Source organism: Palaemon carinicauda, chromosome 27, assembly GCF_036898095.1.
Source record: "Palaemon carinicauda isolate YSFRI2023 chromosome 27, ASM3689809v2, whole genome shotgun sequence".
In the NCBI taxonomy this organism is placed as follows: Eukaryota; Metazoa; Arthropoda; class Malacostraca; order Decapoda; family Palaemonidae; genus Palaemon; species Palaemon carinicauda.
In genome coordinates this window covers 45920542-45946089 of record NC_090751.1, presented here as the reverse complement: position 1 = coordinate 45946089, position 25548 = coordinate 45920542, and the positions used below count along the sequence as shown (strand labels likewise).

General features: G+C 35.9%; 2 long non-coding RNA genes across 2 annotated transcripts; both read right to left on the bottom strand.

The window, feature by feature from the left end:
* Positions 1-2979, bottom strand: LOC137621181 (uncharacterized). The gene is made up of 3 exons (XR_011040159.1): positions 2840-2979; positions 1693-1887; positions 1-1133 (listed from the first exon to the last, which is right to left on the bottom strand). It is a non-coding gene; the product is annotated as an uncharacterized lncRNA (long non-coding RNA).
* A 7272-nt stretch (positions 2980-10251) lies between these two features.
* On the bottom strand, positions 10252-20224 carry LOC137621180 (uncharacterized). The gene is made up of 3 exons (XR_011040158.1): positions 20156-20224; positions 11081-11170; positions 10252-10463 (listed from the first exon to the last, which is right to left on the bottom strand). It is a non-coding gene; the product is annotated as an uncharacterized lncRNA (long non-coding RNA).
* Positions 20225-25548: the final 5324 nt, after the last annotated feature.

Below are 25548 nucleotides of genomic sequence, written 5' to 3'. Positions count from 1 at the left end.
TTTTTAAAATTCATAAGACTAATATTACCAGACTATACAAGGGAACATTAAGTAACTATAATAACTTTGTTACTAACATTCAGTCTGATGTAAGGTTTCCTATAAGAACCTTTTCACCATAAAATAACTACATTCATCACTAAAATTTGAACCCTGAAACCAATATTTAAACTATTATATTTCAATAAAGTATGCAACAAATTAATTTTCAAGATATTACCTTAACACCTATTTCTGGTCCCCCACACTAGTTAAATCAAACTCATTAGGTATTGTAATATATGACCCTGTTATACTAAGTGATTGCTTACTAAAAACTGTTGCAAAACTCATCTGACTAAACATGCAATGATATAAATCATCTACTTTAAGGACTTGTTAACTGTGGCACAAAATCCATTTAATTTCCAGTGCAGAAACTGAGAATAAGGTTGTAGCACCTTTGAGAACATGTATTGAAGTGTAACAAATTATATTGTAATGAAACTAAAGTATTCATGTAAAATAAAGATTTAAAGCTAATATTTACTTGTCATAATCAATAATACCAACTCACTCAAATGAAGCAATTTATCAGTCAAATATACTGAATCCTTTTATCTTTTTGGCAAGATTATTAAAACTAATTATTGTATTAAACACTTAAAAATAACCACTAAACTGAATCTAGTCACCATGCAAATTAAACCCAAAATATTTAAAATAGTACTATTTGGAAGTAAATGTCCTATTTAGCATAGCTTTACCGAGTTCCTCTAAAATAACCATATATAAATATTTCACCTAGCAAGATTAAATAGCTATAATTATGCAATGTAACTGCCTTTAACAGTCCTCTTTACCACTTAAACATTAATCTAAATTAAATTAATGCCCCAAAAGAACAAGCACAAAATTATAGCTATGTTGCCATGTACCCAAAAAAACAAAAGCTTCAATTACAAAATTTAAAACCATTAGAAACCAACTTCCTGTATATGCTTCAGTAGATCAATGCTTTAAAGAGCACAAGGTAGTCGAGGGCCCAACTTTCATCTTCATTTTTATGTGGGACAGACTGCATCAACTTTTTGCTTCTCTTGAAAACTTTAGCACATACCTGGCCACTTAAGATGCCTAGACAAATTTCAGGCCTGAAAAAAAATTATAAATTAGTCTAATTTCATAGAAGTAATTAAGTTCCCTAGCATTTACAAGATTTTAGCTCAAGTCACATTCAGTACCTCATAATTTTTAGTCCTGATCTTTGAAGTAAGAAATTTCACTTGCCTAAAATATAATTAATAAAAAATGCCTAATCTACTTCAATTCATAAATAGAAAATTTTAAATACAGTTTCATAAAAATTATACACCAAATTAAACAATGCATAACCTACTGTAATTCCTAGAGATAATTAAAATTTCATATAAATCTTTACACCAAAAATTTAACTAGACACCTACCCTGCTGTAATTCTTAATCATACAAATTATACACCCAAATCCAAAAAAACTTTAAATGTTCGGTATAAATTATTCACCAAATTACTGAAAATGCCTTTATACATCAAATTCCTAAGCAGGTTATTTCAAATAGTACAAACACACCAAACTACTGAAACTTAACCTTTATAAATCCAGTTTCTAAGCGACTCATTTTGAATAGTAATACAAATACAGTATACCAAATTAATGAAACTAAAAACCTCACCTACTGTAATTCATAAACGGCTCACAAGGCAGTCCGCAGTCCGACAACCCTTGTAATAAAGGGACAACTTGTCCTGGAGTGTGTCCAGGGAACAGGGTATACGAGGCAAGCCTTTCTTGTGGGAACGCACTAGTGACTGGTAATGAAGTCAAGGCTGCTTCAGTACAAGGGGAAATGGCCGGCTCAAATAAGGTTCTGCAATCAGAGCAACTTTCAATGCTTGGATATCTATAAAGAACTTTAATGCTTAAAAAGAATCAGAAAATTGTTTTTTTTTTACTAAACTTGAAAACTTCATGGCCAATCAAAATTAGTTTTAATGTATACCATATGTTGCCCCAAATAGTTGTTAATTTTTTCCTTCTTAAATTCTTTATCCGTTTCCTGAAACTAACCCTCAAACTAACAACTTTCTCAAAATTTGTCAGCAAAGCCAGTGATCCATTGAGATTTAAAATTAAAGAGACTATTGCTTACAAAGGATAACTCGCCATTTGAGGATTTTAATGCACCACTAACAATTCACAAGTAGTTTTAACAGGTAAAAAATCTAGACCAGCTCTGATCCAAGAATTGAACTGCAATTGTGAGACCTGAATAAAGGAGAATCTGAACTAGAAACTTTTATACCCTAAATATTCTATACAAGTTACTAATCAATTTCATCAACTATTTACCTTCAATTTTAAGCCAAGAATCTTTTCCTTAACCACACTAACAATGAAAACATACTAGGTTCTTCTAAACACTAGTGACTAAATTATTAGGGAACATTTTTTAAAACCTTTTAAAACTGTTATAGTGGCATTTTGAATTAATAGTACAAAATGCTACGCACAAAATTGCACCCTAATTTTTGAAGAATTTTCTTATTTTACAAATTATGAGGTTTAGGAAGTAGATACTAAAGTGATATCAAATGAACAGCAATATTGAACTATCTAGACTAAATTCACTTAATGAAAGGCCATCAGAAATGGGAAGAGCAAATCTGGTTAAAGCAAGCCACTTCCGAGAACGGTGGGGTGCAGTACCGTGTACTATAACCTAAATTACTTCAACAGCCAAGCCAAAAATAATTTACACTACATTATACTGTATATTATAAATAAAATTACTTCCAATATTCCCTGGGGTACAACCTTACCTGTAGTGGGGTTCATAGGCAAGCTTTCCTAGCTTATAGACTTTCGGCCGGGCATTTTCGACGCAAAGAACTTAAATGTTGGAAAGTACCATCCTGTTGGATTTTTGTTCAGCAGTTTTATCTCCAAATCATGCAGTCAATGGAACAAAATCCTGGAAAAAAAATATTCCATACAGAATACCAGACCAAAATAATTTGTAGCAACCAACCTGAAGTCGTGAAGCAAGTATTTTAAAGAACTTTCATATTTCGGATAAAAAACCAAGTCTAAAATCAATTAACCAGTCTCTTCCAAAACTAGGCAAGTATGTCCATAACTATTAGCTTAAACTATCTTAAATTCAGTATATAGAAAGCTTTACCCTAAGAAACCACTTTAGCATCAACTAGGCATTATCATGAGATTTATGCCAATGTTAATCACTACTTTCCTATCAAAGTTACTTCGTGGGCATGTCTTGATCTATACCAAATTTTCAAAAAAAAAAAACAGTCTAGAACAGTAGGGCCTAATAAGGCTTAACACCAAACAACACTAAGATCAATGTGTACACTAGATTCTTAACTCAAAAGTACACTTATATTAGGTTGAATATTCAGTGGCTTAAGGCTTAATACTTGTACAATTAGGCTTCAAAGATTAATTCCCACTGATTCGTGTGATTAAACCAAGTCATTTGCAAATGTACAAGAAAATACTATTGTACCAGCCAATAGCAGCAGCACTAGACTAAATTCTGTAAATATAATCTCAAATTCACCCATAGTTTTGTCCATTAAGACTTAATTTATAGCACAGATTCTTTCAACTAAATTTCAGGCACTGCAAGCATTCTCAAAACTATCCTGGAGGGGAGAAAACATTATGCTACAATGAAAATTAGAACTTTCGTAGGATACAGTAATACTAATGAAAACAAAATACAATATCAAATATTCATGTTTAAAATGCCTTCAACTTGCTAGTAGATTATACTATCAGGTATGTGTATTTTTGTAAAACGCAACAATCCTATCAAAATAAGAACTATTCTTCCCTAAATTCTAGCATTTCTAGTTTTTAAACTTCACATCAGCCGCTACAGACCACTAGCTTAATCACTAGCTACCATTACTTTACCTATCTGCCACAATAAATCCATTAGCAACAAAACCTCTCCCCACCTGCCAACGAATGTATCAGCTCCAAAACTAACTTTCATTACCTTCAACAATGTTTTTACTAGCTACAAGACCTCTCCGCATGCCCGGAATACATCCACTGGCTATGAAACCTCACTACCTGTCTCCTAAAGTCAATGAGCTTCAAAAACTCACTCCCACCACCATTTGCATCCAGACAAAACTACTGTCTGCCACAATGCATCTATTAGCAAAGGTCCCTCGCTTGAACAAGCACTTTATATTTTCCAATTAAACCTCCCACTACTAAAAGCATTCACTAGCTATTAAACTTCATAGAACCTACCACTGTAGCCATCAACTGGTTTTGAAACCTCATTCCTATGACCAAATCAATCCACTAGCCATGAAACCTCACATTACCAGCTACCAAATAGTATACTAGCAATTAAACTTTCACTACAACTGCCTCTTGAATGTCTACTAGCTACCTAGCCTCACTCCATGTGTCACTACATGGACCTGGGGTCCACTGGCTAAGAAACCTCACCACATACCATGGTATATCCAGCATCTACAAATCTTTACTTCATCCAGTACTGAAAGCGTTCACTGTAAACCAAACCTCTCGTCACTGAACGAGTACATCAGATAATAAACTTACCACCGCAACTGAAAGGGTCCACTACCTTTATTCTACTTACCTCAAGTCCACCAGCTAAAACACCTCCCACCAGCAACAACTAGCTACAGAACTTCACTACTGGCCACCAAAGGAGTCCAACTACAAAATCTCATTCCATCCTCCACTGAATACATCACCTACATGCGTAAATTCCCACCGAATGCATCCCATATCTGTAAACCCTCGGCCCACAGGCAATCAAATGCATCCCTTACTTTGAAATCCTATCACTGAATGCATCCACTAGCTACAATGCATGAAGGCACAATTCAAATATCACTGAACATGTCCATTAGCTACGAATCTTTAATACACCCAATAATGAAAAGATTCACTACCAACTAAACCTCCCACCACCAAATCCTTTCATTACCAATGCATCCACTAGCTAAAAATCCTCACCAACCACCAGTGTCTCCAACTACAAAACTTCAACCAGCCACCCTCTCTTCCAGAAGCTGACTGAGTCCATAGCTAACAAACCTCAATCATTTGGCCATTGAATGAATCCTAACTACAAAACCTCCCTCCACTAACCAATGTTGCTAGTTAAAATACCCACTGAAAGGGTCCACTAGCATACAACACCTAACTCCAGCTGCAGCACCTCACTCAAATCAACTGAAGGAGTCTTCTAGCTATAAACAAAACCACCAATGAATATGTCCACCACAAGATAAAGCTTCACTCTACTGGCTGCTGAATGCACCTACTACCTATGAAACTTCACTCCAACAGCCAACCAAGGCATTCACCAACTACAAACCCTGGCCACCAAATTTGTCCAAAGGTAAAAAACCTAGACCCACTAGCCACTCGACGCATCCACTTTGTACCAAACTACTTTATTAGCCCCTGAAAGTGTCCACTAGCTTGTAAACCTTATTTCCTCCACTAATGCATCCACCAGCTATGAGATTTCACTCAAACCACTGAATGCATCCAAATAAAACCAGACTAATCAATTCTTCCAGTCATCAAAATCTTCAGACACCAGCCACAGGAAGCTTTCACTACCTATACAACATTGCTCCACCCACCACAGAATGCATCCAACAATTGGAAAACCCCACTACACCTGCCAATGAAGATCTCCACTAGTTATGTAATTTCTCCATCCACCATAAAGGGATTTTGACGAAGGAAAAATGTATTTCCGGGCGAGAGACCTGTGCCGCCCAGTGAAATGCTCCTTAAACACCATTTTTAAGGTATATAACTGCTATATATTACCAGAGAAAAATTGTATAGGAATGCCAGGTTGAACCCAGCTCGCTCACCTATATAAGGTGTCTATATTTCTGGGGCGAGATAAATCATAACCAAAGGCCTCGCACCAATTAGAGATTTCCTCTTCAAAATAACTGAAACAGCGAGGTGCCGTTCAACATCTATGCTGCGTAAGCTACTACTACCAACCCAACCCACGCTAGTGAACTCACTCCTATTATAGCACCCGTACTGGATACGTCTCACGTTTTTTTGTCTGGTGTTTCTTTGGTGTTTTTCACCGCTTTTCGCTCTGATGTCGGACTCTCAGGTCTCCCCATCAACCTTAGAAATGGTGCTTAAGGAGCATTTCACTGGGCGGCACAGGTTGAGCCCAGAAAAACAATTGCACTATGAAACTTCATTCCAACTGCCACAGTGGATCCACTTTCTACACCAGCTCCCTTAGCCACCAAATGCATCCATTACCATCAAAACTGCTGACCACATTGCAATAACTGCTTACAAAACTATTCCACTAGCCACTAAAAATCATTTGTACCAAACCCCCACTTCAATTGCCACTGAAAGGGCTAATCAAGTATTACAAGAATTTACTTCAGACCAAATGCCGCTACTTCAGATTAAAATGTACTAACTTTCACCAATGTCCCTTAATTGATAGTTTTCAGTCCGTTTGATCTAAAAAGTAATTGTCTTAACCTCATTAAGCAAAATTCAGTTTTAGTTGAAAATATGGTTTTGAATTAAAATTTTCAAATCAAAATTTATCATTAGGCTTTAAGGCTTCCTGACACTAGCTTCAGGTTTTACAATTTAATATCAACAAATCTCACCTACACTTGTACAAAAAGGCATGGTTCAGTTTTGTTATGATGTTAAACATTGCCATCAAAATGAGTTTCAAGGTACTGTATACCAAATATTGCACCACCTAAAGAGCTTTAAGCAAAAATTTTAGTACAGTATCAACTTTCTGCTTTAAATTCCTTCTTGTAGGTTTCCTAAACTCAGGATACCCTTAAACATTTTAACTTTCTCAAACCATTTGTCAGCAAAATTATCAGTTATCCATTCATGCGCGTCACTAATTAGAAGACTTTTGGCTATTTTTTTCACCTAACCCTAACATAAAGCTCTCACCTTAACACTAACGTAATACCAGCTGGTTTCCTCTACTTCCTCTCATAGGTTAGGTTAAGCTCCTTACCTACACAAGTTTCAGATGTACCTAACTTGAGTAGGTTTAACCCAAGCCTTAAAACTAGACTTAAAATTAACAGACTCAGCAAGCACACTGTTCTTAATCTCCCACTGCATGCTCTACAGGCAACCATCCCCACTCAACAACGTCAATTCCTATGTCCCGGGAGGAACTTCAGTTGGGCTATCATCGTGAACGACAACCCTAGGTGAAGTCAGCACTGCCTGACATACCAATGTAGTTTGCATACATGGACAGCCCTCCAAGAATTTTATGTCACGATGTGCAGATCATTCATGTGCATTTTCAGCTTATGGTCCCTAGGAACAGTACACCTCGCCAGTTTCCGGTGATAGTCCTAATTGAGGGTACTGTCCCGGTAGTGTCTTCCACAGCCTTCTTGATGCAGGCATTATATTTAGAGACCTATGCGGCATCAAAGAAATCAAGGGACCTAACAATTGCGTCTGCATTAACTTAGCAATTAATGACCATTGTCTCATTCCAAAGAACAAGATCTGGTTTTCTGAGCCCTTGTCTAGTCGAGATGTGGGGTTCACTCTACATCTGGTACTTTGCCTGTCTCTTCTCGACGAGGCTCTAGGTGCTATGCCTTATAATCCTCCAAGGCTGTCATTACAGCCAAGATCACATCGACTACTCTGCTGTCTGCCTCTTGCGCTACAGGCCGGAGTTGTTGATTAACAGATTAAGCTTGACAGCATTGCTGTAAGTTACCCCTTTCATCAGGTGCGTACCAGTTACACCAACTGGACCCAAGTCCGAAAGGAGCCTCACTCAAACCACACCCATTAACTGTAGCATAGACGCAATCTCCAGTCGATGGTAACGGGCCCAGTGTTGTTGGGCCAAGCCTGCTATCTCCACCACCAAAGGATCTGTAGATCTTGTCAATCGTCTAGCATGCGCACAGGCCATTAAGAATACCCTCAAAGATCACCGAAATGACGCCCCCCACACATGCCTTCTTTCACATACCTTGAGAATGTAGGTCTGGTGGGGGTGTGACATTTCATAAAAGTTGCTCAAATATAAAAATATTGAAAAGAATTAGTGTAACAAGCTTTGAATATATAGAAATAAAATTTATGCCAAAAAACAGAAGAATATCCTTCGTAAACACGTGATCTGAAATCATAAATACTCAGAACTATAAGGTAGAACGACAGTGGAGGTCCTGTAGAGAGTAGGGTTCTCCTGCTGTATGGGACCGGAAAAGCAGCCATCAAAGTAAAGTAAGTTGTAGATTCCGAGGCCTCTCGCTGCTGTCTGCACAGAATGCAGCTAATGGTGTGTCGCCAAGTGTAAACACTTCCTGACAAACTTCTGTATCTGCTTGTCCACTGCACTGAGGTGGAACTTCTTTAAATCGCCACGAATGGCTATATGCTTAAGCTGTGGTATCAGCACTACTTCAAAGACCAGAAGTTCTGCCGAGGCTTTAATGGCGCTACTCCCCAGCTCCGTCCAGGCCTTTCCAATCAACTAAGCTCCGTTAGCGTTTGTTACAAGTCCAACTTCAATCTCCAGATACTTGTAAAAACCCTCTGAACTCGTGACCGGGTTGTTTCTGTACGTGAAGGGACTTCTCTACATACCAGGTTTTTCTATTGCGGTCGCGGACTATCCCTGCTGTGGTACACATGCGTAAACCAGGCTCAAGGCCCAACTTCCTTGATTCATCTAGTAGTCTTCATTACCAATGTCAAACAAACTTGTTGATGCCACAACAACAATGTCATTGGCAAACACTAGGAACCTGATCATCTCCCCTCTCACAGTTGCCCCTACACCCTCGGGGAATTTACAGAGCGCTTGATCAAGAGGGACAGACAGTCTCGTTGAATCACACCCCTCGTAACATTGACTGCGACGTCACCTACCTCTGAGTTGATACTTTGATAGAAGTTGGAGGTACTGGGTCGTCTCTTCATCAAGGCCAGCCGCTCTTGCGGTGTCCAAGAGCGCTGGGTGGCTAATAGATTCTAAGGCCGTCTAAAAGTCAATGAAGGCAATGTAAAGGTCCCTCGACTCCAATTTAGCCTCTAAGATCAGTTCCTTAATAATAATGAGGTTACTACCGACACCCTCCTCAGCTTAGAAGGCCATCTGTCTGACCAAAGAAGGGATACATGCCGCCAATCTCAGTTACTTCTGCCGTTTACCTGCTCTTGGTTGAATCTCTTCACTGACTTTTAGAGGACAGCATAAATCACGTTGCACTGAAAATTGAAATACTGTGAAAGTATCATGAAGCTGGTAGGTTGCAGAAGCTTCACTTACACCATAATGAATTCTAATGTACCACTAGCAATTCATGCTGCTATAGTTTTAACGATAAAGAAAATTTAAACCAAATTATCTAAAAGTAGTGAATTTAACAGCATTTGTGTACAATTTATAATTGAGAATAAGGATTAACTAAAAAACGTAATTTTAAACGAAAAATTTTAAAAACCAAACCTAAATATTCTAAAATTCATGTTCCTCTCATGCCTTTCATTAGACTAGGTGATCAGCTATGTATCAGTAAATGCTAATACTAAACTGCTTTTAAGCCAAGAATCAACTACACTTTCCAGATGAAAGTTCTTCCACACCACCTGTTCCAGTGACAAACCTAACTGTTAGAGCATTAAAGCAGTTCTAGAGGAATTTTGATATATAAATGTTATGCACAAATACAGCACAATATATGAACAGCAATTTCAACATATCTAGACATACATTTTCTGTAATTGACTGATGAAGGGCTACCAAAAATGGTTAAGGCAAACTAGGTAAAAGCAAGCTCGCTTTTCACAACAGTGGGGTGCAACATCCTGCACAGCACTTAGACAACTAAATTAATCTGAAGCTAAGTACAGGAAGTCTGAAACAAAGTACAGTAGTTTACAGGGCACCATTATATACAGGTAGTATTATTCAAATCTTATTATGAGGGGTACAACCTTACCTCCGGTGCCTTAGATGACCGCGGGGGTAGCAGCAGTAGGGGATTCAGCATTATGAAGCTTCATCTGTGGTGGATAATGTGGGAGGTTGGGCTGTGGCACCCAAGCAGTACCAGCTGAACTCGGCTGAGTCCCTGGTTAGGCTGAAGGAACGTAGAGAGTAGAGGTCCCCTTTTTTGTTTTGTTTCATTGTTGATGTTGGCTACCCCCCAAAACTGGGAGAAGTGACTTTGGTATATGATGTATGTACAACCTTACCTGTATAGTTGGCTTTGTAGGCGAGGTTCCAGAACCAAGACTTTAATGGGCATCTTTGAGAAAGAATTAAGTAAATTTTGGTAAGTACATTCCTATTGTATTTTTGTTCAGCAGTGCATCTCCAAATTGTGCTGTCACCAGAACAATCTCCTGAAAAAAAATATTCCATATATAGGCTATACCAAAACCAAAATTGTTAGCAACGAACCTAAAGTCCTGAAGTAAATATTTAAAGACTTAAAAATCAAATCACCAAGACCCAAAATGTCAAATATAAATTAACCAGTTTCTAAACTTTGGGAACCATATCTGTAATTATTAGCTAAACAATTCTCCTCATATTTGATATGTAGAAAACTACAACCCAAGAAACTCATTTCCACAACTAGGCAATAATCTAATGACAATGTTAATCACTTCTATCCATATTTCAAAGATATTCAGTAGCCATGTCTTAATCTATAATTTTCACTATACAAATCTAGGACAGTGAGGGCTAACAATAGTGAAGATCAGTGTGTACACTAATTTCTTAACTCGGTACACTTCAGTTGACAAATTTATATTGTGGTTTAAAGCTTGAGGCTTAATACTTTTACTAATTGGGCTTACAGATCATCTAAAATTTTAATGTAAAGATTAATTCCCATTGATTTGTGCATTCAATATATTTAGTCTCATTTGTAAGTCTACACTAGAAAACACTTTTGCAGCCAATAAATAGCAGCACTAAATTCCTAAAATATACTGTTAATATCAGAACTCACCTATAGTTGTGTCCATTTTTGCTGAGTTAACTTAAAGAGCACATCCTTCCTAGTAACAATTTCATACATTGCAAGCATTCTCAAACAATCCTGGAAGAAGAAAAAATTAAGCTTCATTGAAAATTCAGCACGCATTGGATTTAGTCACACCTATTGTAGAAAATGCAAGCAAAATGTGTAATTCTAAAATTCCTTCAACTATTGGTAGATTGATTAGACTAAGATAACATCTACTTTTTGTATATGGACATTTCTAAATTTGAATTCCTCCCTCCTTACTAAAATATAGTATTTCTTGTTCAAAACTTCACCACAGCACACCACTTGCTTCAACCTCAACTCCCATCATTCACTAATTAAAGTTCCACAAGCTACACCACCTATCTGCCACACATGCTTTACCTAAGAAACCTTACTACACCTGGCTTTGAAAGTATCCACAACCAACCATCTCCCACCATTTGCAAATAAATGTGTACTAGCTATTAGACCTCTATCTGCACTGCCAAAATATATCCACTGGCTGTGAAACCCCACCACCTGCCACTGAAAACTTCAAGCTTCAAGTTTGAAACTTTCTCCTTACTAAAATATAGTATTTCTTGTTCAAAACTTCACCACAGCACACCACTTGCTTCAACCTCAACTCCCATCATTCACTAATTAAAGTTCCACAAGCTACACCACCTATCTGCCACACATGCTTTACCTAAGAAACCTTACTACACCTGGCTTTGAAAGTATCCACAACCAACCATCTCCCACCATTTGCAAATAAATGTGTACTAGCTATTAGACCTCTATCTGCACTGCCAAAATATATCCACTGGCTGTGAAACCCCACCACCTGCCACTGAAAACTTCAAGCTTCAAGTTTGAAACTTTCTCCCACCACCGACTGCATCCAGAAACTACGAAACCAATCCATCTGCCAGAATACATCTGTAAATCAGCTCTCATTCCCAGGTTAGGTAACATATGTGCAAAAAGAGGTTCCTCGAATATTTTCTCGCCTAGAGTTAATTCCAAACAAACTCACTACCCACTGTTTACGCATGGTCGACTACCATCAAGTAATGCAATATGTTTTTACTTAGTTCTTATCAGTTTAAGTATTGTGTAAATGAATGAACATTAGAGTACAGAACATGAAAACATGTACTGTATGTACTAAGTTCTACATAGTAAGTCAAACAAGATGCAACTGCCATTTACTGTTTGGCATGTGGGGTAGAGTAATGTACGTAACGCATTTTATTCTAAAATCACCAAGGCGACTAGATATGTACGTTATTTTCTTGCATCGATGCGATGCTGCACAGAAAAAAAAAAGCGGGACGCCCAGAAGAGACTGTATGCAAGACTGAGCACGAGGGAGCAAGAGATGGGAGTTTTGTGCTGCAACGAGGGGAACACACCACGATGCATGCTGGGTGCAAAAGAGGACGGTTTGTTTAAAATTGTTGGGTCGCAAGAGTACTTACGGCATAACTCCCAATACATGATTTTTCATTTAATAAATTTACTGTATATGGTTCTCTGTACAGTGAATTACCGAACACGCGAAGATAGAACCCAAGAACAGAGAGCAAACTGTATTAGCAAAGAAACCTGCCTTCATGCGACTGCTTAATGCATATACCAACTAAACCTACTACTGAAAGCAATGACTACAGAACCTACCACTGCAGTCATCCACTACTTACAAAACCTCACTCATACAGCCACAAAAAATTAATTGACCAGGCTTAACACCTTTCACTAGCAGCCACCAAATGAGTGCCTCCAAATGTATTTACTAGCTACCAAGCCTCACTTCCCCAAGGAATGTGTCCCATGCCAATCAAACCTACCACATATCATACTTGCCACAAAACTTCCATTAGCTATAAAACCTTAATTGCACCTGCCAGAATGTGTCCACCAGCTAAAACACATTCCACACTAAGCTAAAAGTTAGTAGCTGCAGAACCTCACTTAGCTAAAAAAAAAAAAATTCCATCTCACACAATTCATTGACAAGCTACAAAACTTACCACTACAAGACAATGCATCCCCTAGCTGCAAAACATCACCATCCAGCCATGAAGCCTTTCTAGGCAGGCTATTAAATGCAGCCATTTTCTAGTAAGCCTTTATCTACCAATGAATGCATCAATTAGCTATTGAAGCCTCATTCCATCTAATACTAAACCATTCAATTTGCTACAAAATATGAATCCACCACTGAAACCATCCACTACCAACTAAACACCCCCCCCCCCCCCATAAATGCTATAAACCTCTCTAGAAGCTACCTTCCAAACCCCAATTATGTGGGTTCACTACCTACTAAACCTCACTCAAGTCAACTGATAAGTCTAGCTAAAAAACCCACAACACCCAACATTGAATTTGTACACTACAAAGTCTATCCAGCCACCAAAAGCATTCACTTGCGACAAAATGTACCTGGTAGCTACAAAATTCCACTGAACCCATCACTTCATGGATACATAGCATCTAATAGCTATGAAACCTAACTCCATCTGCCACCAAAACAAGTCTTCTCGCTTCACTCTTCCAGCCACCTAACATTTGGTAAACTATGAAAACTCACTCCAGCCACTATACATGTCCACTTGCTAGGAAACCTCACCCGACTGACCACAATCCTTCCACTTGCTCCAAGATCTCTCCGTCAACCACTGAACACTTCTAGAAGTTCCAGGTTCCAGTTCCACTTTGTGAAACTTCATTCCACCTGCCACAACAGATCTACCAGCTATAAAACTTTATACTTACCATATAGTGCAGCCACTCGGTACCTCCCCTTAGCAACCACTAAACACCACCATATGTGGTGGTCAGGTGCAATTCTTATACCTACTTTAAACTAAAGGCTGAGTAAGTAAATTAGAAATCTATATTCTGGGTTAGCTTTACACAAGTAGCACTATGCCTTTCCAGTCTCACCCTTTACAGATATTTTCTTGCAAAGGATTAATTTTGTGACTGACATCAGCAAATAGTCAAAACTACTGAAAAATTTATTAACTAATTTTCAACCTTTTGCTAAACCCCAGGAAAACCATTCCATAAGAGCTAGCCTTTTTGTTAATCTTGTTATAAATGCCAATGATTTAATATTAATAGCAGGGGTGCTAAAGTACAAAAGTGTCATATTACATGAAGTTTTATAACCTAAAATTCCAAGTAACCCGTAAAACAATATTCAAGCTACTTCAAGTAAATTACTGCTTAAGAACTTGGGAACTAAATTTTGAAGAAGTATGTAGGCTTCAATATAGACAATTTACAAATTATACAAAAGTCCTTAATTGTTGGACCCATACTATAGCAATCTTTATTGGTAATGTAGGAGAACTTAAATTACTGTCGCTGCAAACATTAAATCAATTAGGACAAAATTATGACAAAATTATGCTAATACCAACCTCCCCAGGAGAAAAAACAAATTTACCTTCAATTTAAAATGAACTGTCCCACATAGAATAACAGACTTCAAGTAACAGTTGCAGGTATTTTGGGCATGAAAAAAAAAGTGAAACAAATAGGAACCACATGTTAAAGTAAAATAACTACGAAAATAAAAGTCTTAGATAAAAAATGTTTTATATGTGCAGAGAACCTCTGAAAATTAAAATTTTTCATTACCAGTAAATATTGCAAGCATACTTGAACCCATACATTAAAGTTAAAGTGAAATTCACATTTAACATTTAACTTTACAAGCGTCTACACTACGCCCTGCTGTTAATAGACAAGCATTTTTACAGTCAATATTTCCCTCTCCTAACTACAACCCGCTGATTAGGTAATTTGTGGAAAATGGTTTCCAAGTATGTGCCATCTCATCAGGGCATGAACACCCTCTCCCCCTGCTGCTCAGCATGTCAGGAAAATCTTAAATATATATCTATATATAGCCAGACAAGGCAGGTGGTGGTTAGAATACCAGAGCAACTTCCGATACTGATGCCTATCAAAGATTTTACTTTGTCAAGATCCTTATGTATTCTAGGTTACACCAAGATTTTAACCCTCTGATAAAATGGACAAAGTCATGTTTCCCCATGGTTGCCTATTGGTAACGTTCATGCCTGTTGATGGCCAGACTGGGGTTCAAGCCCCGCCAAACTTTTAATTCCTTTAGCCTCTGCAACCTCTATCCCAATGAGCTAAGGATGGGGGATTTGGGCGAGCCTATAGGTATCAGTCATCAGCAGCCTTTGCCTGGCACTCCATGGTCCTAGCTTGAATGGAGAGGAGGGGGACCTTCTGCCTCTAGGGCATTGTCCTGTTTGCTAGGGCAACGTCACTCCCTTACCAGCACCACTTATGAATAGTCTAAACCTTTTTTGAAAATCAGGTTTCAATCTACTATCAAATAGGTTAGGGGTAAAATTATAGAACACTGAGCAACTTTTTTAATAGAAAACTTTCCCTACAGTTAATTTTGTTTTAACAAATACACATCCACCAGCAATTGAACCATTCTCCCATTAACCCTCCACTTCCTGATGGACACAGATGGGAACCTGGGACTTAAGTGGGCGAAAACAGGGAAAAACTATTATCTACCACATTTAAGATCAGTACAAAGCCACAAAATCTAAAACCCACCTAACCTAACCAAATAGTTCACAGGTCACAGACCTGACATACACTTGGCCCACCATAACCCCCTTTCCCAGGTCTCAAACCTATCCAGCACAGACCTAGCCAGTTGGTAAGAACCCCATAAACCCCTACCGAGGTCACAAGGTACAAACATGAGCAGTTACATGCGGTAGTTTGCAAAATGTATAAGTGGAATAAATATTTTAGGGGATGCCAATATTTTAACCCAAAAACCCTGGTCCCCACCGAGTGGTCCCATTAACGCAAGATATATTAGGGTCTAACCTATCAGCTATTTACTTGACAAACTAATTTTCAAAAATATAAAACCACATTAATTTAAAATATTAATAAAGCTTTTCCACTTTTTTCTATAATACCAAGTCGAGTCTTTAAAATTGTCTAACAACCACTAGTATGCGAGTCTAAATGTAGCTTTCCGAATGAAGTTATGTCAGTCTCGCCAAGAAATTGTTTAGGATTTATAGTTTAAAAGTAAGCTATAAGCTTAAGTATCACCAGCTATTTGATTAGCCTGATATTAAAAAGTATTCTAAAACAAGGGCAACTTTTCGACTTCCATTAACGTACTGCTCCAACTGAACACTAACCTTCCATGCGACAATTAAGGCATTAAATTTCTGCAATCACTTCCATCTAACATTAAAGTTTTTGATACACTTAAATTCAAAACCAATGTAAAGGTAAACTAAACTGGATATGTAAGGAATGTTACTCCTACATATTTGACAATTACTTTACAAATTTGTATGGAAACGGCCTAGAATATCTTACTAATATTGGCAGTTCTAGAATTGTACGGCCATTAAAGTTTACCCGACAGCGCAAAAACAAACTATTTAGCACAAATTCCACAGTTCAAGGTAGTTTGAAATAAAAAACTAATTATGATTATTAAAATTATTCAACTTTCAACATATTGTACTGTACACAACATTCTCGATAGCTGTTAGTCTTCCGCTAAGGTGTTTCTTGTTTAACTAAACCTAGAAACTTTTGGAGTCAAACTAAAATTTGATAATGATCACAAACCAAATTGATGGCTACGTGAAAATAAAAAGGTTTCGCAACAAAGTCAACACTTCGCAACGGGGATCTACTAGTATCCAAATCTTGAAGATTGCCAACATTCTAAATGCTACATAAAATTTTATCTATAAATACATGAAAACATACCGTTGGTATATTAAAATAACTCCTATGTTAACCGTCACTCACCCCGATAAGAGTACTATACATGAAAGAAACAAGACTGCACAATGTTAAGCCTAATTTGCAAGAAAATAGCTAAATAACAGGAGGTGCTATAAACATACTTTAGTATGAGGTACTTCAATGTTGGTAGGTAGGTAAAGACGCCCAAATGGAATAGATTTAAAGAATTAACGAGTCATCAGAAAAAATCCGGCGGTATAATAAAAAAAAAAAAAGTTATCCAACTTGATTCATTAACCCCAATACGTTATAACAGTTTACAAACAAATTTCGTAAGCCGTAATTTCTGCCATGAAATTATATACAAAACTTCCTTACCTACTATTATTATTAAGTAATCGACTAAGATTCAGTCGCTGAAACTAAATTTAGCCTGAGTTACCCAAATGACAAATTTATCTAAAGGTAAATGTGCCAAAATGCAGAGTGAACGGTTTCATTGTAGTGTATTACAGAGCAATGTAACCTAGGAAAACAACTACTTTTTCTTATAGAAAAAATTATGCTCTCTTCGAAAATGACACTCGTTCCCGTCGCAAATATATAGTTTCAGAAATATATATACATCTATATCCTCCGATAATGGGGGACCCCTCCATAGGGAACTCGGGGTTTTGGGTGGGGAAAACATACTGGGGAATCAATATATAAACTTAAAACAAGTCTTTTCTTCTCTATACATTACCTTCTTGAAATTATAATAATCGGAGGAAAATACAAAACAGTATATCTGGATAAACTTTGAAGGCGCCGTTGCAAAGATTGTGTCATGAAAAAATACAGTAACCAGTGCTGCCAACGTTCGATGTAGATCAAATGTTAACATTCCATGCTAACATTAGCACCCGTACGTTAGTTCGTTCGTGCGTACCAGTTTCGCCCTGCGCAGAAACCCCTCCCCCCTGCGCATAAGCTTTTTCCCATTTTATTACTAGTTTTATTATCCGATTCCTTTTAAAATCATATCATTTTATATTCCCATTTAATATTTATCATTCATTCCATTTTAACTTCCTAATTTGGATTTAATTCTTTTGTTATTTCCTTTTCACTACCCTGTTTCACAAATTTTTCCTCTGGACTAGTTTCCCTATCCAGTTCATTCATGGTAAAACCATCTCATTTTATATTTCCTTTTAATATTTATCATGCATTCCATTTTACCTTCCTATATTGTTTTTATTTCCTTTTTACTCCCCAGTTTCACATAAATACTTTCCCTGGACTAGTTTCCCTACCCAGTTCATTTATGTTTACCCTCTAGACTCCCTTATTTTTGTTAACCAATCAGGAACCGATATGTATTCAAAGTTTACACAAGGGGGTTGACAACTGATATTTCCCTACCCCCTTCCTTTGTCTCTTTAAGTGCTCTGTTCATTCGTCTTCCATGAAGCCCTTTTCCTTTGTAACCTTTTTCGTATTTTACGATGGAGGAAATTATAGATACTTATAACAGTATTCCGTAGCTAAAGGCATTTACTAAATTCCATGGTGATTTTTATGATTCCTCTGCCAATGTTGACATTTTCCTGAAATCACACAATGTCATTCGTCAACGCTTGCAGTGCCCCAAGTGTTGTTCCCCCCTATCTTAAAGGAAAGACATTCACATCTTTTATTGCAATACCAAATCCACCATACCTAAAACCAAAAAGAAATGTTGTGGTTATACCGTTACTTCTTATAAAGGTACATTTTTGGGAAAGTCGTCTACCCCCTTGGAAGACTCCCGTGAGGCCGTGACCCGCAAGTTTAGACGTCGTCTTCGTAAAGGTAAGTCAAGGTTAGGTGGGTTTGTTAGGTTCTGTGCCTCTTTTTTTTGGGTTTTATTGTAGTGTATTACAGGGCAATATAACTTAGGGAAAAAAATATTTTCTTATAGAAAAAAATTACGCTCTCTTGGTAACTATCATTCGTAACATGGAGAATTTTACCGTTTTCAGTAAATACCTGAGATTTGTGACTGTCATACTACTAGGCTAGGTTAGGTGGGTTTGTTAGGTTCTGTGCCCTTTTTGTACTTTTTAGATATTGAGTAAAACTTATATAGAGAAATTACTTAAAATATGTATGGAAATATCTATCATTGCTATCGTTAGTAATGTCATCGTGCCATTGGTAACTGTACCATACGTCAACGTTGGTAACACTATTATTGGTAACGTTGCTAATGTTATCGTTCGCAGTACATTCGTAAGAGAAGTGACACCGTTGAACAAGCTTATATTTAAATATTTTAAAAACATATGACATCAGTGATTATATTTAACCATTTTAACAGAAAATATGTTTTCCTGTAGGAAATAACGTGATTTAACCAGTTTTCACCTTCATTCCATAAATAATGACAGAAACCATTTCGTCTATTTAAAGTTAGCCAAATTGGTTGGTCTGCTTGAAATGAACATCAAATTCGGTTAAATCAAGTTATTTACTATAGGAAAACATTTTCTGTTCGAAATCTCACCTGTAATACAATACAAAATTACCCGACAATCCTGCTTTTCCAATTAGAGTTGTAGCTTAGCAAATAAATCCAGTAATCCAATATAAGACCGGATACACAATTCCCAACCTAATTGACATTTTAACAAATTATCGCGAAATTAAAACGCTGTCAAATTAGTTCCGGTGGAATAAAATGGTTATCGAAGAAAACTCCAAAACTGAACCTTTGAACATTTCACGAAAATTAAAACCTTTGTCAATTTAGCTCCATTGGCAAAAACAATGGCTAAGACGGGAATTTTCCTATATTATAGTTAAATAAAAAGTTGTCCTTACTAGACCTAAAAACCAAGTTCTTTACTAAACTTTACATTAGTATCAACGACCAGAGATTTGAGACTAAGTTCGCATAATTGACAAAATACACTAGCAAAGGCAACAGCCCCCATTAAAGCTACGACGTCTCACTTATCGTCACTTCAATAAGACAGTAATTAATTCGCCTTTACCACATTCCTAAGCAAATCTAATCGTGCGATATTACAAGTCAAATAATTCTAAGAAAAAGCCAATTGCGATTTGGTCCAGAAACAATATTCATAATGGAGGACACCATTTTCACCGAATCAAAGGACCGGTACAAGTTAACACGATGGAAAATACAGCTAAAGTACAATAACAAAAGCAAAGAAATGGCGTGTCTAATTCTAAGGAAACAATTATTCCATATAAATTACGTTTACATAAAACAAATACCCTTCTCACCATTGCTTCAATTTACAGCACAATCGCCGGAGACTTAGAGAAGTTGAGTTGTTACCTGTACGATGAACAGAGACGAAATGAATCTCAAAAGAAAATGACTTAAAGATGTCGACAGTGTTGCCAGCTATAGGAATTTATTCCTAGATTTGGGGATTTTGGTTGACTGATGGGGGATATTCAGTACAAATTTCCATGAGACAGAGGGATGATTAAACCTTTATATTGTTGCAATTAGTTTGCTTGTCTTACATGCAGTAAAGTGAGCCATTTCTATGCTGATTTATTATAGCCTACAGGATCAGAAGAAAATATATTTGTGGACATGGGGAATTTTGGGTTGTTTTGGGGATTTTATATCACCAGTTTTGGGGAAATTTAGACGCCCGTTGGCAACACTGGTTATCGAGTATGTAAACAAACTCTTTCTAGCCAATAGAAAGCTTCTTTTGTGAAAAAAGGAGTAAATATTTTGTATTCGTTTCTTCTATTGGTGGTCAGTATTGTAAAGCTTTCTCTCATTGGCTGAAAGCAATTCGTTGTGTTTCAAAGGATATATTTTCGGGATATGAAAGTTTTAGAAACATTTTCAGGACATGGAAGTCAGAAAAATTTGGGACATGAAAGATTATTTTTGTAAGATCCCATACATAAATTGTGAAATCAAACAGGAAAAACGTTTATGAATAAATGAACACTAGTAAAATATGTGTTGATCTAACTAATGAATGATGATTTTATTAAAAGTGATTGCTGCCTCAGTGGCGTTAATCTTGTAATTAACTTTTTCTATTGTTCTTATTATCTTCTTCTCTTCATTTGAACAATCCGTCAGTAACTGGGAAAGGGACATATCAATAGGAAGGTGATGAAGACCATATCATTCACAATTTGTCTTTAATATATCACAACACATTGTAAAAGTACAGATAATATGTACAAAGTATAAAACACTATCACAATGTTAGTGCACACAAAGTAATTGTCACTTTTATACAAAATTTATAAATTACGTGGTGTTAAGTTTAAACTTAACACCACGTAATTTATAAATTTTGTATAAAAGTGACAATTACTTTGTGTGCACTAACATTGTGATAGTGTTTTATACTTTGTACATATTATCTGTACTTTTACAATGTGTTGTGATATATTAAAGACAAATTGTGAATGATATGGTCTTCATCACCTTCCTATTGATATGTCCCTTTCCCAGTTACTGACGGATTGTTCAAATGAAGAGAAGAAGATAATAAGAACAATAGAAAAAGTTAATTACAAGATTAACGCCACTGAGGCAGCAATCACTTTTAATAAAACCTGCTTAAAAGAGGGTCTACTCCCAAAACATAATGAATGATGAGTCATAAATGGAAAAACAATTAAATCAGTTAACAGAAGAAAAAATAAGTGCATGAAATTACAGCCACCCGATATTAATGTACGTACATGGGCTGTGTTTATTCGGTAAACGGATATAAATTATCATATAAAAATAGAAAAATTACCTACACATCATAAATAACATTTCAATAATACAAATTCAGGATAATCATTTTAAAAATTAGTGAAATGACAAAACAGCAGTAAAGGGGCAACGTTTTGTTTATGTCTCGAGTACAATAAAGGTTGAAATGATATTTGTCATCTAGAGCAAAAATCATGCAATGCAGATTCGTCTGTGTAAAACTTAGTGATACAGTGTGGGCTACCCATCGTAATATGTCATCTATTCGGAGCAAAGTTGGGTAACAATTTGACAAAATATAGTATACAGTACTGTACACTTCCCCATGTCACACTGCATATGCATAGTCATAATGTATTTCTGTATTTCACAAAACTACATTTAACACCTACATCATTTTGTGTGTCTATGTGTGTGTGTGTGGCATTACACATTCACTATTCATATACTGTTTATATATGTATCAATCAGTAAGACATCTATATAAGTACTAAATCAATCATTCTATGTAGCCTACATATACAGTATACATTCTCACGTATGCAGACTATTTTACATTATGAATTGACATTACGAAAGTGCCAGCTCGGAACAAAATAAAACCAGACTCCTAATCGAGAGATGGACATCAATATCAAAGCAGAAGGTAAAGACAAAAGAAAGATAATAATTAGAAAGTAAAGTATCGTAGCCACATATAATCAGCAGCCTGTTTTTGGGATTATTTTATTGAATGATCTAAAGTTGTACTGGAGCGTAAGACAGAATAGACAAAAAATGTCTAAAGTTATACTGGAGCGTATGACAAAAAAAAAATTAAGGCGGAAATTTGTAATGTATTTTTTTCTGCCTTTTGCTAATCACGTGTAATACAATTATACACACATATACTGCATACATATTATCCACGTAATGACAATGTAAACAGCAAATTTTATTTCTATAAAAAAAATCATAGTATATGATTGAGTATTGAAGTATAAATTACGTGAAAATATTATTATACCGAAATATCAATATGACAACCACGCGTTTTCTGTAATACTATTTAGATATTTATAGAAAATGTGTCTGTTTTGAATAACTATTCTTTTGGTGGCTTAGGCTTGGTAGTAATGTCTAATAATAAAGTTTCCATAATTATATAATTCAAACAAATACTGGAAGATTTTTTATACTTTGCTTATGAATATAGCAATTAAATTGGGTTTCCATGTACAATTTTCAAAATTATAGGAAACTTCAAATTAAAAAATAAATATTTAATACTTTCGGACAACGCGTCTTTGGAACCAAGTCAAACTGTTCGGTCTCTGGCTTTGACCTTAAACTAATTATAGTACGAATAACACAGTAATGCCTTTTATTTTCCTTCGCGAAGATTATCATTATATCTCTATTTACATAATTATAGATTAATATTATTCATTATTTCAATAATCATAAGACAACTGTGAATAAAAATATTCGACAGTGTCAAATAAGACTGGACAGAAATAGCGACTTTTTACCAATACAAAATGTACTTTGGGTAATGTTTTTCCGTATACAGACGATAAAAATACAGTTGTATACCCTGACAGAATTTCGAGATCACAAGAATTTGGATGCAAATTTTTAATAAAAATGCCCAAATGATTTTTCAGTGGGTCTTGATACTTTTATTCCCTAATCACACACTTAAACTCAAGTGTGTGATAATTATTATTTTAATTGGACAAGCAAAATTCTAGCCAGTACGGAAATGAAATCGAGATACAACGAATAAGCTATGCACGAGGAGTAGCCTAATATAAAGTAAAAGAACGTAAAATATCTAAAATTTAGTAACTACATTATAATGGTATACCATACATAAACTAAGAAAGGTTCATGTTAACATGTTCAATAGAAAATCATTTGCAACAAATACCGAAGTTCCACCAATTTAAATGCTTGATTAAAAAGATCATTCCACAATCTAGTCACAGGTGGAATAAAACTCCTTGAATACTATGAAGTATTGAGCCTTGTGGTAGAGTAGATATGACTGTTAGAATTAACTGGAAACCTAGTACTACGCACAGGATTATTCAGTCTAGATATCTGAAGACAAAAGATGGTCAGAATTACGAAAAATCTTATGCAATATATACAAAGTAACTGGGAGATGTTACCGAGATTAATATCCAGATTAGCTTAAGGAATTTTATAGACTCTCGGATTGGTGATGGTGGGAGATTTTTGTCTGATCGCCCACTGCAAATCAATCTACTATAGCTGGCCCTAACTAGTACAGCTTTGCTGATCATGGCAATGCGCAAACTTTTTCACCATATTATAGTATCACCAATCGGAAAGGGAACCATTGTTGTAACTTAATGTCATATCACAATTGCTAAGCAAGTATGTCTTTTGCTTTTGCTTCTAGCTCCTTTTGAGTTCGTTTGAATAAGAAGCTGTTTGTGAATAAACTTTACTTAGAAAACTAGAAAATATACTCAATGATATTGAGATGTTTGTATGATAGTCTATAAAAAATATCTATAGTTTACTTACTACAAGGGAGGTTTTCTTTCTAGATGTTACCTATAGATTTCATGGTCTGTCATACGAAGTGGCAGAAGAAAAAAACATATAGGCTTACTTATGTGAATAAGTATTAACACTAGTGGGTGACTTCGTAGAAAGTTTAGCAATAATATAAAAATGAAAATGTTCGATAGAAACTCTTTATGGTAGGCTATATCCACATGGAAAATCACGAAAAGCATTAAGAAAAGTATCATTCGGGTTTCATTGTGCTATCACCCCTCACACAAAGCTACCAAGGTTCGTTGCAAGTATATAAGATTTAATTTATGAATGTTCACATTTGCCTAAGTCATGTTCATATAAATTTCGGGGCTAAGCACGATTAGTATTTTGTTGCAGTTACTCATCTAAGCACTGAAGAACTCGATAATGGCGTTAAATTAATAATACAAAAGGTAAATTTTAAACAATACTGGTATTGGTTTAGAATAAAATAAAAACATAATCCTTATATATATCATATTCGTGCATCTACAAATAAGCTAAACTGATAATTATTCCTTGATTTATTTTATTTATCTATTTCTAATGCATTATATTCCAATGACACAATATTTACTATACTATACTAATTAATCTTTATTTAATCAAACTTTAAAATACTTTTGATTTCTATTTTACCTGTACCATATTTCTAATTTTTTTACAACATAAGATAGAAATTATTTGATATTCCTAAGACACCTACTCCCACCAAAATACAAATTGGTCCTAATAAAATATTTACCTCAATAACCGTACTAACAAAAGCTGTATCAATTTCTTAGTAGGAAAAATCACAAACAGTTACGCAATTTAAACTGTCAAGAAACTCTGTATTTTCATCACACAATGTCTTGCTGCATTTATGCATTAATATATTGAGCTCTCATATCAAGTAATGTTTTTGACAGTTTAAAATTTGAAGCCACGAAAGGTTACAGAAGACAAAGTATTGACCGTTTAGAATTTGAAGAGACGAAAGGCTACAAAAGACATATAATACAGTACTGTAAATTATCGGAATATTTGGAAGATATAAGCTTGCATTTTAATACTATTATACTGCTCGTCAACGTAACAGCAGGTAACAGAAATTCAAATAGATAATCCTACCTTTAATGAGGATCAGCTGTTCCTCGTGGTATTAAACTCCTGCGTAAAATTATAACGAACACCGTAAATTATATAGACATATTAAGATCACAGGTTTTTTTTTTTTTTTTTTTTTTTATAGATAATTCGGTGCTTGAAGTCGTTAACTAGCCACCCTTATTGGCTGGTGTCTTTGGCAGTACTGATTTTCCAAGGAATCCAAAGTATCAAAGGGACAGACAGTCGAAGAATTGATATTACCAAAGTAAAGGTTACTACG